Source organism: Phascolarctos cinereus, unplaced genomic scaffold (genome assembly GCF_003287225.1).
Source record: "Phascolarctos cinereus isolate Bilbo 61053 unplaced genomic scaffold, phaCin_HiC Scaffold_1;HRSCAF=81, whole genome shotgun sequence".
Taxonomy (NCBI): Eukaryota; Metazoa; Chordata; class Mammalia; order Diprotodontia; family Phascolarctidae; genus Phascolarctos; species Phascolarctos cinereus.
The window spans coordinates 99,752,184-99,764,960 of NW_027555514.1; the positions used below are offsets into that span (position 1 = coordinate 99,752,184).

At 37.6% G+C, this 12,777-nt stretch overlaps 1 pseudogene; it reads right to left on the reverse strand.

Moving 5' to 3' along the window:
• Positions 1–4,745: 4,745 nt before the first annotated feature.
• LOC110216190 (taste receptor type 2 member 134-like) lies at positions 4,746–5,645 on the reverse strand (annotated as a pseudogene).
• Positions 5,646–12,777: the final 7,132 nt, after the last annotated feature.

The following is a 12,777-nucleotide window of genomic DNA, read 5'->3' on the forward strand; positions in this document are numbered from 1 at the left end:
ATATATATATATATATGTATAAATATGTACACGTATGTTATATATGGAAAATATTTACCAAAAAATTTTCTGTTTAAATTCATTTCACTCATTTTTATCATCACTACTATCTTTATCTTCATCATAATCAGTATTACCTAAAAGACAAATCAGAGACCACATTCTGTAACCCAGATTTAGAAGGGGGTAACTCTGTCTGCATCAACCAACAAGCTGTATGCGAAGCCCTGGACTAAGCTCTGAACTCAGAAAAATGTGATGAATAAATATATATACAGGTGAAAGATTATTTATACTTTACATAACCCAGGTGTGTAGAATACATTTGTACTTAGCTGAGCAGGGAATTTCTCTTCAGATGTCCAAAAACCATCCCTGCTCTTGGTTCAGGCCTCTCCTGCAAGATATTCAAGTGTCTTTTCTTCCTTCTTTTCACTTTACAACTCTTGGCTCCTTTTTATTACTCTTCTTGTCTCTTTCCCCTTTTCGTTTGTGCCAGAACTACCAGTTATTGAATAACAGTGTTACTTTGAGCAAGTCATTTAACCATGTAGGGGCACATTTCCCCAAGTGGGGAAGTATGACTCGGTTCCTCCTAGGTCTATGATTTTATTTCTATTTTTGCTATTTCAAATATTTGGATTTCCTCACTCCATAGTGATAAACTCATATTTACCAACATCTTCTATGTAATAAACTATAACATTTTTTCTGGAGAGGAGAAAGGTGGGGGAAATGGAGAAATGGACATTTCCTTTTTCTCTCCATCTCTTATTTGTTCAAACCTGAGTGAAATACTTTCTTCTTCTGCAAAACGTCTTTTTCTCATGGGTTTCCCATGATGAGAAAGAACCACCTTTCCAATACTAATTTATTACCAATGTTGCTATAGGGCAATGGAACATCATTGCCTCTTAAGAACTACAAATGAGAACAAAGCAGTGGACAATGGAAAAGCACATGGTGAGTGTGAGCAAGCTTCAACATAGAGCCAAAGAGAAGTTTCAAAAAAGAACAGGAGTAAAGGATGTTGTCAAGAAATTGCATGTCAGGAAGGGAAGATAGGCCGGTCACATGTGTTGCTGACATGGCTCTAAAGCTAGTATTCTCTTGATGCAAGTTCAGTGTGGAGACAAAAGGAGGTACTCACAAGTCACTGAATATTTAATACAGGAGGAGGTTTACCTTGGCCTAACAGAACAAGAATATACAACATGATTATTAGCTTCTCTGGCCATGGTCCTCCTGCTCTCCGTCTGGAAACTTCATCTGCTTAACAAGTCATGTGGGTACGGAGACTTACATAGTAGCAGGCACACACCAAGTCTAAGAGGCTCTGATTCTACTGGACTAGGACCTTTTCAAACCCCCAGATGAGAAAGCTATGTCAGTGAAACTAGAATCAAGTAGGTTTTTGCTGGGAGGAGGGAAGACCTGTAAGTGGAGTCATTAAAATTCCAGTCCTATAATAACATGGCAAAGGAAAAGTATGATAAAAAAAAACAGGCAGAATACTCCATGGTATCTTCAAGATGTTGGGAGAAGGTGAAGAAGGTCTTCCTTCATCACACATTGGGCATAACCCCTATCAGGAATGTATGAGAATATGTTGACAAGATCACAGGAAATACACAGGCATGTACAAAATGTGATCTGCAACACAGATCACACAACACAGGAAGTGCCAAATGCATAAAATAACAAAACTATCTAAGAATTTCTTTTTTAGTGACAGATTTATTTATTTACTTATTTGTAGTTTTCGACAATTACTCCTGCAGGATTTTGAGTTACAAATTTTCTCTCCATCTCTCCCCTCTAGGGAGAGACAGCATGTAAATTGATATAGGTTCAATATGTACATTCATATTAAGCTATTTTCACATTAGTTATGTTGCAAAGAACAATTAGAACCAGTAGGAGAAACCATGAGAAAAAGAAACAAAAAAAAGAGAGAGAAATCAAATAATATAATTCAATATACATTCAGACTTCACAGTTCTTTTTCTGAATGTGGATAGCATTTTCCATCATGAGTCTTTTGGAGTTGTCTTAGATGCTTGCATTGCTGAAAAGAGCTAAGTCTATCAAAGTTAGTCTTCACACAACGTGGCTGTTTCTATGTACAATGTTCTCCAGGATCTACTATTTTCACTCTACATCAGTTCATGTAAGTCTTTCCAGGATTTTCTGAGGTGTGCCTGCTCATCATTTCTTATAGCACAATAGTATTCCATTACATTCATATACCACAATTTGTTCAGCCATTCCTCAACTGATGGGCATCCCCTCAATTTCCAATTCTTGGCCACCACAAAAAAGAGCTGCTATAAATATTTTTGTACATGTCAATCCTTTTCACATGTGTATGATCTTTTTGGGATATAGCCCTAGTAGTGCCATTGCTAGATCAAAGTGGAACTATCTGAGTATTTGTAAGTCATACAGACATTATTATATTCAAGAAACAATAATAAATAAATTCAAACATGCAAATGCCAAGCAACTAACATGACACCAAGTAGAGCACTGTGACCAGTGCATTAGACGGTTTGGTAGTGAGGTCCATGCTATATCTGCTATCGCTTAAATATTTTCCCCACATGTCATATGAACCACCCAACAGGATAGGGTGTCCAGAGTCATCCCAGATCCTTAGGCATCTCTCAGGCCTATAGGGAGCCAGCAGCCACCCTCCTCTGCACACCATTATATTCTGGGTGCTATCCCAGACTCATACTACTTTGTGATTTCTCATATAAATTATCCAATTGGCTAGATCGTTTGATGTTCCCACACTGCTAGATTCCCCTTCTTAAGGCGTGATGGTTTACTGAAGACTGTAATCAGACTATTACAAATGAATTAAACAAACAACAGTGATATATCCAGCAAGAATGTTCCTGAGCTGCATCACCTCCATTACATCCCTTTCCCTCGCCCCCAGCTATGCCAAAAGCCCGAAGTTCAGTTTAATTGAGTCATGTTCCCATAGGAGCTAACAAAGACTTTTCTCCTATGTTTTCACTCACAGTTCAGACCACTGAAACCTTCTTGTGTCTAAATGAATTGAGGTAGGAAGGAGGGATTGTGCACAAATAAATTATATCCCCCTTGGGTCACAGCTCCAGACAGCCACATCCCAGTGATTAGTTCCATTGAGCTCAATTCATTTATGCCTCTGATTCTCTCAAAACACCCAAATGAGAAGAGAAATTTCCTATCACAATCTGGGCATCAAAGTCCTGACCAGACAGCTTAAAGAGGAAGATGCCGTCTCTGCTAGCAGGGTACCATGTTTCTTGCTCTCTCTTCATATTCTCAGGCTCATTTTCTCTGTCATGCCAGAGTAATGAATGAGCTCCTTCCACCATCCTCACCTCTGAAGCTTTTTCCTGTCATGGAGGGCATTATGGAGGCTGGAACTGCAGCAGGACATCAGCAGAATGATTGGGGTGAGCAGAGATAGTCTGGAAAAACATCATTATGCTTAAACTGAACATGTCTTAATTATAAATTCCTTCATTAAGCAAACATTTATTAAGTATCCACTATGTGTGACACCCCTCCAATTGAATATGACCTCCATGAGAAGAAGGATTATTTCATTTCTTTCTTCATATCTCTACAACAGCTATGCGGTGCAGTGGATCAACTCTTGGACCTGGAATCAGGAAGACCTGAGTTCAAATCCAGCCTCACACACCTATTGTCTGTGTGACCATGGGAGAGTCACTTTACCTCTGTTTGCCACTGATTCTTCCTGTTGAAAATAGGGGTGATAATAATAACACCTACGTCCAAGGATTATTATAAGGCTAAAAAGACATTCGTAAAGCACTCTGCAAACTTTAAGTTGCTCTATAAATGCTAGTAGTCCTTGGCATATAATAGAGACTTAACAAATATTCATTGATTGAAGGTATTGTTTCAGGTGATAAGAGTTTTGTTTTGGTTTTTTTGGTGGGGGAGAGAAGGAGGAGCAAGAAGAGTGGACCTGCAATTTCATTAGTATAGGGAAATCCCAGTGCAGATCAGCACCTTCTCAGCAACCTATAATCTTAAAAGACTGTTATAGGGCCTGAAAGGTTAAGTCAATTCCCGGAGTCATTCAGCCAACATGTGTCTTCAGTTACACTTGAACCCAGGTCTTCCTGACAAAGGCTGAATCTTTACCTGCAGTTCCACTCATCTAGGGGTCCAAAGACACAAAGTAGTGCCTTCAAGGAACTGACATTGTACTGGGAATAGAAGGTGTGTTTCAAGCTAAATTTTGAAATGAATCAGGAAAGCAACCAAGAAGGTCAGGCCATGACTGAAAAAGCCTTTTGAGTATAATCATCTGGGGTGAGTCCAATGACAACAGTCTAGGGTCTGTCAATGGGGACAGAGTTGTGGTCAGCTGAAGCCCATGATACATTTCAGCTGGACTGTGAGAGGCAATTGTCAGACACTCTCGGTTTCTAAAGAGGGTGAAGATGGAATAGCAAGAAATTCTGTTTCTCTACCACTTTGAGATTGACAAAGTACTTTTCTCTAGCTAACCTCCTGAGGTAGGAAGAGAAAACACTTTTATCTCCACTGTGTGTATTGCGTGTGTGTATAAACTTATGTATATCTTTTTCTTTCCCTCATTCCTTCTCTTCCTTCCTTTCTAACTCTTGTGTATCTATATCACAAATAGCAACATTGATCATTGCTCAATATTTATCACTGGCATTAATTACTTCGGAGCTGAATTCCCCTCATGAAGTCACTGGGTCAGGAAGCATCTTCTTCAGATTTTGCTTCTTCTCACTTTTGAGGTGTTCAGGATCAGGAACTCAGGATGGATGGAGATGCCAGCACAGATCACTACCTGCCATACCCAAAACCAAGTGGTGCAAACTGAAATAGCTGCTGTGAGGGCAATGATCAGAGGCAGAACATATGATGTATAGAGGATGAAAAAGAAGAAAAGTGACTTAGGGTTGTAATGTGGACCTGAATACTCTGATCCTAAGGACCAGCACTGTGCTGCTGCATGTTCCCAAGTGTCAGCACAGGGAGGAAATGAGCAAGATGGTGGAGGCAAGGAAGGAGAGGAAAGGAATTAAGAAAATAAACATTTGTAGACATTTCAAAATATGCCTCCATAATGCCCATGTTTTCTCGTCCAATGTGGTCTTTTCTGAGTAATTCCCAGTAACTGGCAGTTGGAAAACAAAATAGGTCTTTATAAAAGAAGAGATAAATATCAAATTGGGTGTCAGTAGGCAACACAGCAGTAGCCAGGGACACATTGGGAAATTCTCCATTTCAGCCAAGAAGATTGGGTGAGTGAAGGAAGAAATTTTCACACAGTAGAAAACAGCAAGCCAGGTGGTAAATCAGAATGTGGTCATTACTAAAAGCCCAGAAAATAATAAAGTATAGACTGTTGATATTTGAAGAGAAATAATTATGTAAGTCATTAAGAACTGCTGCACAATGTAGAAAGAAGTGGGAGATGCCCAGACTGGCCAGGATCATGTCACCAGGGGCAAGGTCCAACATCACACCCACTCCCTGCCCAGCACTATGATGATGAAACCATTTCCTAGGATTGCTACCATAGACTCCAGGAGAAAGATGATAATGAAGAAGAGATTGAGTAGGCTGGGCATTCTTTCTCTACTGAGCATCTGCCGAGACTCAGATGTTATAGAATAACTTACCTAGAAGATGTTTGATAGAAAACCAAATTCTACCTGGATTCAGCAGCTCTCTTTACTTTATGCAGGATCCCAGCTGTAAGAGAAAGTGGAGGATCAGGAGGATACTGTGTGCCAAATGTGGATTAGAATAGAATACTACCACCTCAGCTAATGCAAATCTAACATAAATCATTCACTGAACCCAGTCTCTACTTGTTTATCCTTGATTTGCCTTCCTCTAACCAGAGCCAGGGCCAAGGAAATATCCAGATATAGGCTACCCATCCTGGCACCTTCAAGAACCCTGCTAAAATGCATCCTTCTTCCCTGCCCATCCTGCTTCCCTCCCTTATAGCTAGCTATAAGGCTCCCCCAGATCTACCCCAACTCCTGTTCTTGCATTCATGCACTTATCTACTGCCTGCTCCCATCCCCACTATTAAACATCCTGCTGTCTATAATGTAAACACTTAGTTGTACATTCATGCCCTGGAATCACACATCAATTTTATTCTTTGTGACTAGTATATCCAGTCTCATTTTGTAGGTGTCAGGTTAACATTGAGCCACTTATTTCATCTCTTTGGATCCCAACATCCAACCAGTTCTGAATCTCCCTAATTGCACAATCACTCGATCCACATTTCTCCATTTTTCCCACAAAAATAGGATTAATTAACACTTTGGCCTTAATTTGTTCCTGATCCCAGTCAGTAGCAAGGCCCTGGGGGAGTGTAAAACAGGACAGGTGAGGTTCCATGAAGGGAAAAGGAAAGAGATAGGACAGGTCTCTACTCAGAGAAAAAGTATCCCATAAGGTTAAGTACAGGAGTAGGGAAAAGAGGTACTCTGAGAACCTGGGGATAAGTAACTATGAAGGTTATGAGTTACTGAAAGCAGAAGAGGGAGGTGGGGTGTCATGGAAAGAAGGCATAAATTTCCCCTACTGCATTTTACCCAGAGCCAACTCTGCCCTATAAGTAAAATGAGAAGCAAAGCAACACAATGCATAGCATACTGGTTGTGAAATCAGAAGGGCTGGATTCAAATCCTGGCTCTGCCAAAAACTATACTTCTCAACATCTCTGGGCCTTAGTTTTCTCATCTGTACGATGAAGGGGTTCTGCTATCTGACTTCTGAGAGCCCTTCCAACTTTCAATCAGTGGTTCTATCCCATTAGGGTTCTATGATAATGCTTCAGAGAAGCCAATTCAGGAATTGGGAGCGGGGATGGATGAGCCAGAGGCAGGTCTGGTATAGCAAGGTAGTGAGAGAACATCAAGGAAGCAAAGTGGAAGACGGTCTGTCAGCACAAACAGCGCACTCTATGTAAATCAATGAAAGAGAGTTAAGGGAGGATGAAGGACAAATTAAAAAAAAAACAGGGATAGAAGAGAACTAAGGAAAAAGGAGACAAATGAGAATCCTTATGTCTCTACTCACATTGTATGTCCTCACAGCTGAGCCAGGTTCTAGGCACATTGTGGGTCAGTCTTCACTCAAAATGACATCACATGACATTACAAAATAACCGGAGATTACATTCATCCAAAGCAAAGGACATTTCATTAGATAGCATAGCAAAATAATGGACAAGAAATATTCTCCATTACATAGGGCTGCCATATCTCCACTGAGAGAAGGATGCACAAGGTGCATAATCAGGGTAACTCATTTCCATTGCTAGTATACTTTTGCTCTTTTGTCCTGTATCTCCTTTAACTTCTCCTTCAAAAAATTTTGATGCAATACCATTTAGTGCATATATGGTTAGTAATGATATTACTTCATTATCCATGATACATTTTACCATAATGTAGTTTCCTTCCTTATCTCTTTTGATAAAATCTATTTTTCCTTTTGCTTTGTCTGAGATCAGGATTGCTACCATTATTTTCTTTTTACTTCAGCTGAAGCATCATATATTCTATTCCAGGCTTTTACCTTTAGTCTGTGTGTGCCCTCTGATTCAAATGTGTTTCTTGTAAACGACATATTGTAGAATTATAATTCTTAATACACTCTGCTATCCATTTACATTTTATGGGAGAGTTCAACCCATTCACATTTGCAGTTACAATTGCAATCTGTGTCTTCCTCTCCATCTAATCTTCCCAGCCCTGTTTAAGCTTTTCTCTCTACTTTCTCCATTTCCCTTCTCAGTAGAGTTTTGCTTTTGACCACCACCTGCCTCAGTCTGCTCTCACTTATATTAGCCCCCTCCTTTTTCTTCCCCCTTTATCCTTTCCACTTCTTTCCTCCCTTCTATTCACTCCCTTCCCTTTTCTTTTCCCTTTCCCCTCCTACTTCCTATAGGGTAAGTTAGATTTCTATACCTAACTGAGTATGTTATTCCCTCTTTCAACCAAATCTAATGAGAGTAACATTCAAACAGTGCTGATCACCCTCCCTTATTTCCTTCTATTCTATTAGGTTTTTGTGCCTTTTCATGTGATGTAATTTATTCTTGTCTGCCTCCTTCTTTCCTCTTCTTCCAGTACAATCCCTTTTCCCCACTTAATTAGATTTTTTACCATCACATCAAAGTCAACTTATACCCATGCCCTCTGTTTAAGTATACCCCCTTTTAAATGTCATAATAACATTACAATTCTCAGGAGTTACAAGTGTCATCTTCCCTTGTAGGGATGTAAACAGTTTGCCCATATTAATAATATGTTGCTGGGGTTGTTTTCACTTTTCTGTTTACCTTTCTATGCCTCTCTTCAGTCTTGTATTTGAAGGTCAAATTTTCTGTTGAGCTCTAGTCTTTTCATCAGGAATATTTGGAAGACTTCTAATTCTTTGAGCGTCAAATTTTCTGTTTAGTTATGCTCTTTTCATCATGAATTCTGAGAGCCCCTTTTCCATGAAGGATTACACTCAGCTTTGCTAGATGAATTATTCTTGGTTGCAAATCCAGCTCCTTTGCCCTAAAGAATGTAATGTTCAACATCCTTTGTTCTGTTATTGTAGAAGTTGCTAAATCTTGTGTTATCCTGACAGTACCTCCATAGTCTTTAAATTGTTCTTTTTTTCTAATTGCATATAGTGTTTTCTCCATGACCTGACAGCTTCAAAACTTGGCTATAATCTTCCTACCAGTTTTCATCTTAAGATCTCTTTCGGGTAGTGATTGGTGAATTTTTTTCTGTTTCTATTTTAAACTTTAATTCTTAAATCAGGGCAGTTTTGCTCAATAATCTCATGAAATACAGTGTCTAGACTCTTTGTTGATCATTACTTTCAGGTAGTGCAACAATTGTGCTGAGGACAAAGAAAAAGGCAAAGGACAGTTCCTGACTTCAAGGAGCTCACATTCTGAAGAGGGAGACAGCATGCAAACTATGTACAAATGAGGTTGAGATGTGATAAATTCACGCCTTTGAATATAACTATCTTGAAGTGAATGATTGGCTAGGATGTAGAAGAAGAATTAGATTTGTTCCCCTCAACACAGAAAGCAGAACAGTGGTAGAAATTGGCACAAAAAAAGACCAATTCAAGCTTAAAGTAATGATAAATTTCTTAACAATTTTGTTGTTCAGTTGTGCCCAGCTCTTTGTAACCTCGTGGACCATTGCACACCAACACTGTCAATACAGTTTTCTTGGCAAATATACTGGAATGGTTTGCCATTTCCTTCTCCATTGGATTAAGGGGAACAGAAATGAAGTGACTTGTCCAAAGTTACAAAGCTAGTAAGTGTCTGAGGCCAGATTTAAACTCAAGTCTTCCTGACTGTAGGCCTAGCACTCTATCCACTGAGCTGCCTAGCTGCCTCCTCCTAATACTGAGAGCTGTCTAAAAGTAAAATGGACTACCAGAGGAGGTAGTAAGATTCATTCACTCTAAGTATACTAACAAAATCTGGATGACCATTTGTCAGACAAGTTGTAGAAGGGTTTCTTGTGGAAGCATGGGTTAGACTGGATGGCCTCTGAGGTCTCTTCCAACTGCGAGATTTTGGGATTCTATTTCAGACTCCCAAAGATACCCCAGGCTAGACAAGCAATAGAAACAGCTTTGTCTGTTTTCCTGGCTTTCCAGGAGGATGCTTACATGTACCCATGCTTACATGTAAAATACCTGCATGCCTATTGGTTACAGTTAAATATAGTTTTTCTTTTTTTTTTAAATAGTATTTTATTTTTCACAATTACTTGTAAAGACAATTTTTACATCCATTTTCAATAAAATTTTGAGTTCCAAATTTTCTCCCTCCCTCCCTTCCCTCCCTCTTCCACAAGAAGGTTAGCAATTTGATATAGGTTATGTATATGAAATCATGTAAACCCTATTTCCTTATTAGTCATGGTGTGAACCAAGAAACAGTCTGAAAAAAATTAGAGTTTGCAGAGGGAAAAAAAATGTGAAAAAAAAAGAAAGTGAAAATAGTATGTTTAAATCTGCATTCAGATTGCATTACTTCTTTCTCAGGACGTGGATAGCATTTTGTATTGTGCCTTTTAGAACTGTCATGGATCATTTTATTGCTGAGAAAAACTAAGTTAATCATAGCTGGTCATCTCTAAAGGTTGCTGTCACAGTGTACAATGTTTTCTAGTTCTACTCACATCATTGCACCATTTCACATAAATCTTTCTAAGTTTTTCTGAAATCTGCCTGCCCATTGTTTCTTATAAAACAATGGTATTCCATTACATTCACATACCACAATTTGTTCAGTCACTCCCCAATTGATGGACATCGCTTTAATTTCCAATTCTTTGCCACTAGGAAAAGAGCTGCTACAAATATTTTTGAAGATATGAGTCCTTTTCTCTTTTTTATGAACTCTTTAGGATATAGACCTACTAGTGGTATTGCTGGATCAAAGGATAGGCACAGTTTGATTGCCCTTTTAGCAGGGTTAGAAATTGGTCTCCAGAATGGTTGGATCAGTTCACCACTCAATCAAAAGTGTATTAATGCCCCAATTTTCCTGCATCCTCTCCAACATTTAGCAATTTCCTTTTCTGTGATATTAGTCAATCAGATATGTGTGAGGTGGTAACCCAGAGTTGTTTTAATTTGTATTTTTCCAGTTAGTGGTCATATAGAGTATTTTTTCATACAGCTGTAGATACCTTTGATTGCTTTATCAGGAAAACTGTCTATTCACGTCTTTTGACAATTTATCGATTGGGAATGATGTGTATTCTTATAATTTGATTCAATTCTCCACATATTTGAGAAATGAGACCTTTATCAGAGACAATTACTATAACCATTGTTTCTTAGCTTTTTCCTTTTCTTCTAATCATGATTGTATTGGTTTTGTTTGTGCAAAATCTTTTTGAATTAATATCAAAATTATCCATTTTGTTTCTTGTAATGCTCTCTTTCTCTTGTTTCATCATAAATTCTTCCCTTCTCCATAAATCTGACAGGTAAAGTATTCCTTGCTTTTGGTAACACACTTTATGTCAAAATCATCTACCCATTTTGACATTCCCTTCATATATGGAGTAACATATTGGTCTATATCTAGTTTTTACCCTACTATTTTCTGTTTTTCCCAACAGTTTTTGTATTTGGGTTTATTAAAAGTTAGATCACTATACTCAATTATGACTGTGTCTTGTGTACCTAATATATTCAACTGATCTACCACTCTATTTCTTCACAAGTAGTGGATTTTTTAGATGATTATTGTTTAATACTGTAGTTTGAGATCTAGTATTCCTAGGACACCTTCTTTTCCACTTTTTTTCATTAATTACCTTGATATTCTTTTGTTCTTCTTTGAACTTTTGTTCTTAATGATGAATTTTGTTATGATTTTTCCTACCTCTATGAAATAATTATTTGGTACTTTGAGTGCTATGACCCCGAATAAGCAAATAGAATTCTTATTTTTACTACATTGGCTGGGACTACCCATGAGCTATTGATGTTTTGCCAGTTGTTTAGATCTTACTTTATTTGAGTAAAAAAGGGTTTCATAATTGTGTTCATATAGTTCCTGGGTTCCTCTTGGCAGAATGACTCCCAAGTATTTTAAATTGCCTACAGTAATTTTAAAGGGAATTTCTCTTTCTAACTTTTATGCTAAGTTTTGTTAGTAATATATAGAAATGCTGATGATTTGTGTGTGGTTTCTTTTCTATCCTGAAATTTTGCTAAAGTTGTTTATTATTTCAAGTTGCTTTTTAATTGATTCACTAGGACTCTTTAAGTATACCATGCTATCATCTGCAAAGAATAACAGTTTTGTTTGCTCATTGCCTATTCTCGTTCCTTCAATTTCATTTTCTTCTCTTATTGCTGAAGCTGACATTTCCACTACAATATTGAATAATAATGGTGATAATGGCCATCTTTGTTCCACCCTTGATCTTATTAGGAAGGATTCTAACTTACCCCCATTACAGATGATGCTTGCTAATGATTTTATGTAGATACTGCTTATCACTTGAAGTAAAGTTCCATTTATTTCTATGCTTTCTAGTATTTTTAATAGGAATGGCTGGTATATTTTGTCAAATGCTTTTTCAGCATCTATTGAGATAATCACACGGTTTTTGTTGTTTTTGTTATTGATATGGTCAATTATGCTGATAGTTTTCCCGATACTGAACCAGCCTGGCATTCCTCTTATATATCCCATCTACTTATGTTGTATGACCCTGGTGATATATTGCTGTAATCTTGTTACTAGTATTTCTTTAAAATTTTTGCACCAAAGTTAATTAAGTAAATGGGTCTGTAACTTTCTTTCTCTATTTTGCTCTTCCAACTTTACATATCAGCACAATATTTGTGTCATTAAAGGAATTTGGTAGGACTCCTTCTTTGTCTATTTTCCCAAACTAGTTTATATAATATTGGAATTAATTATTCTTTAAATGTTTAGTACAAATCACTTGTGAATCCATCTGTCCCTAGGGATTTTTTCTTATGGAATTCATTAATAGTTTGCTCACTTTCTTTTTCTAAAATTGGGCTCAAAATTTTATTTACTCTTCTGTTAAAGTGGGCAATTTATATTTTTGTAAATATTCATCTATTTCTCTTAGATTGCCAGATTTATAGGAATACAATTACACAAAGTAGTTCCTAATTATTGCTTTAATTTCCTCCTCATTGTTGGTGAAT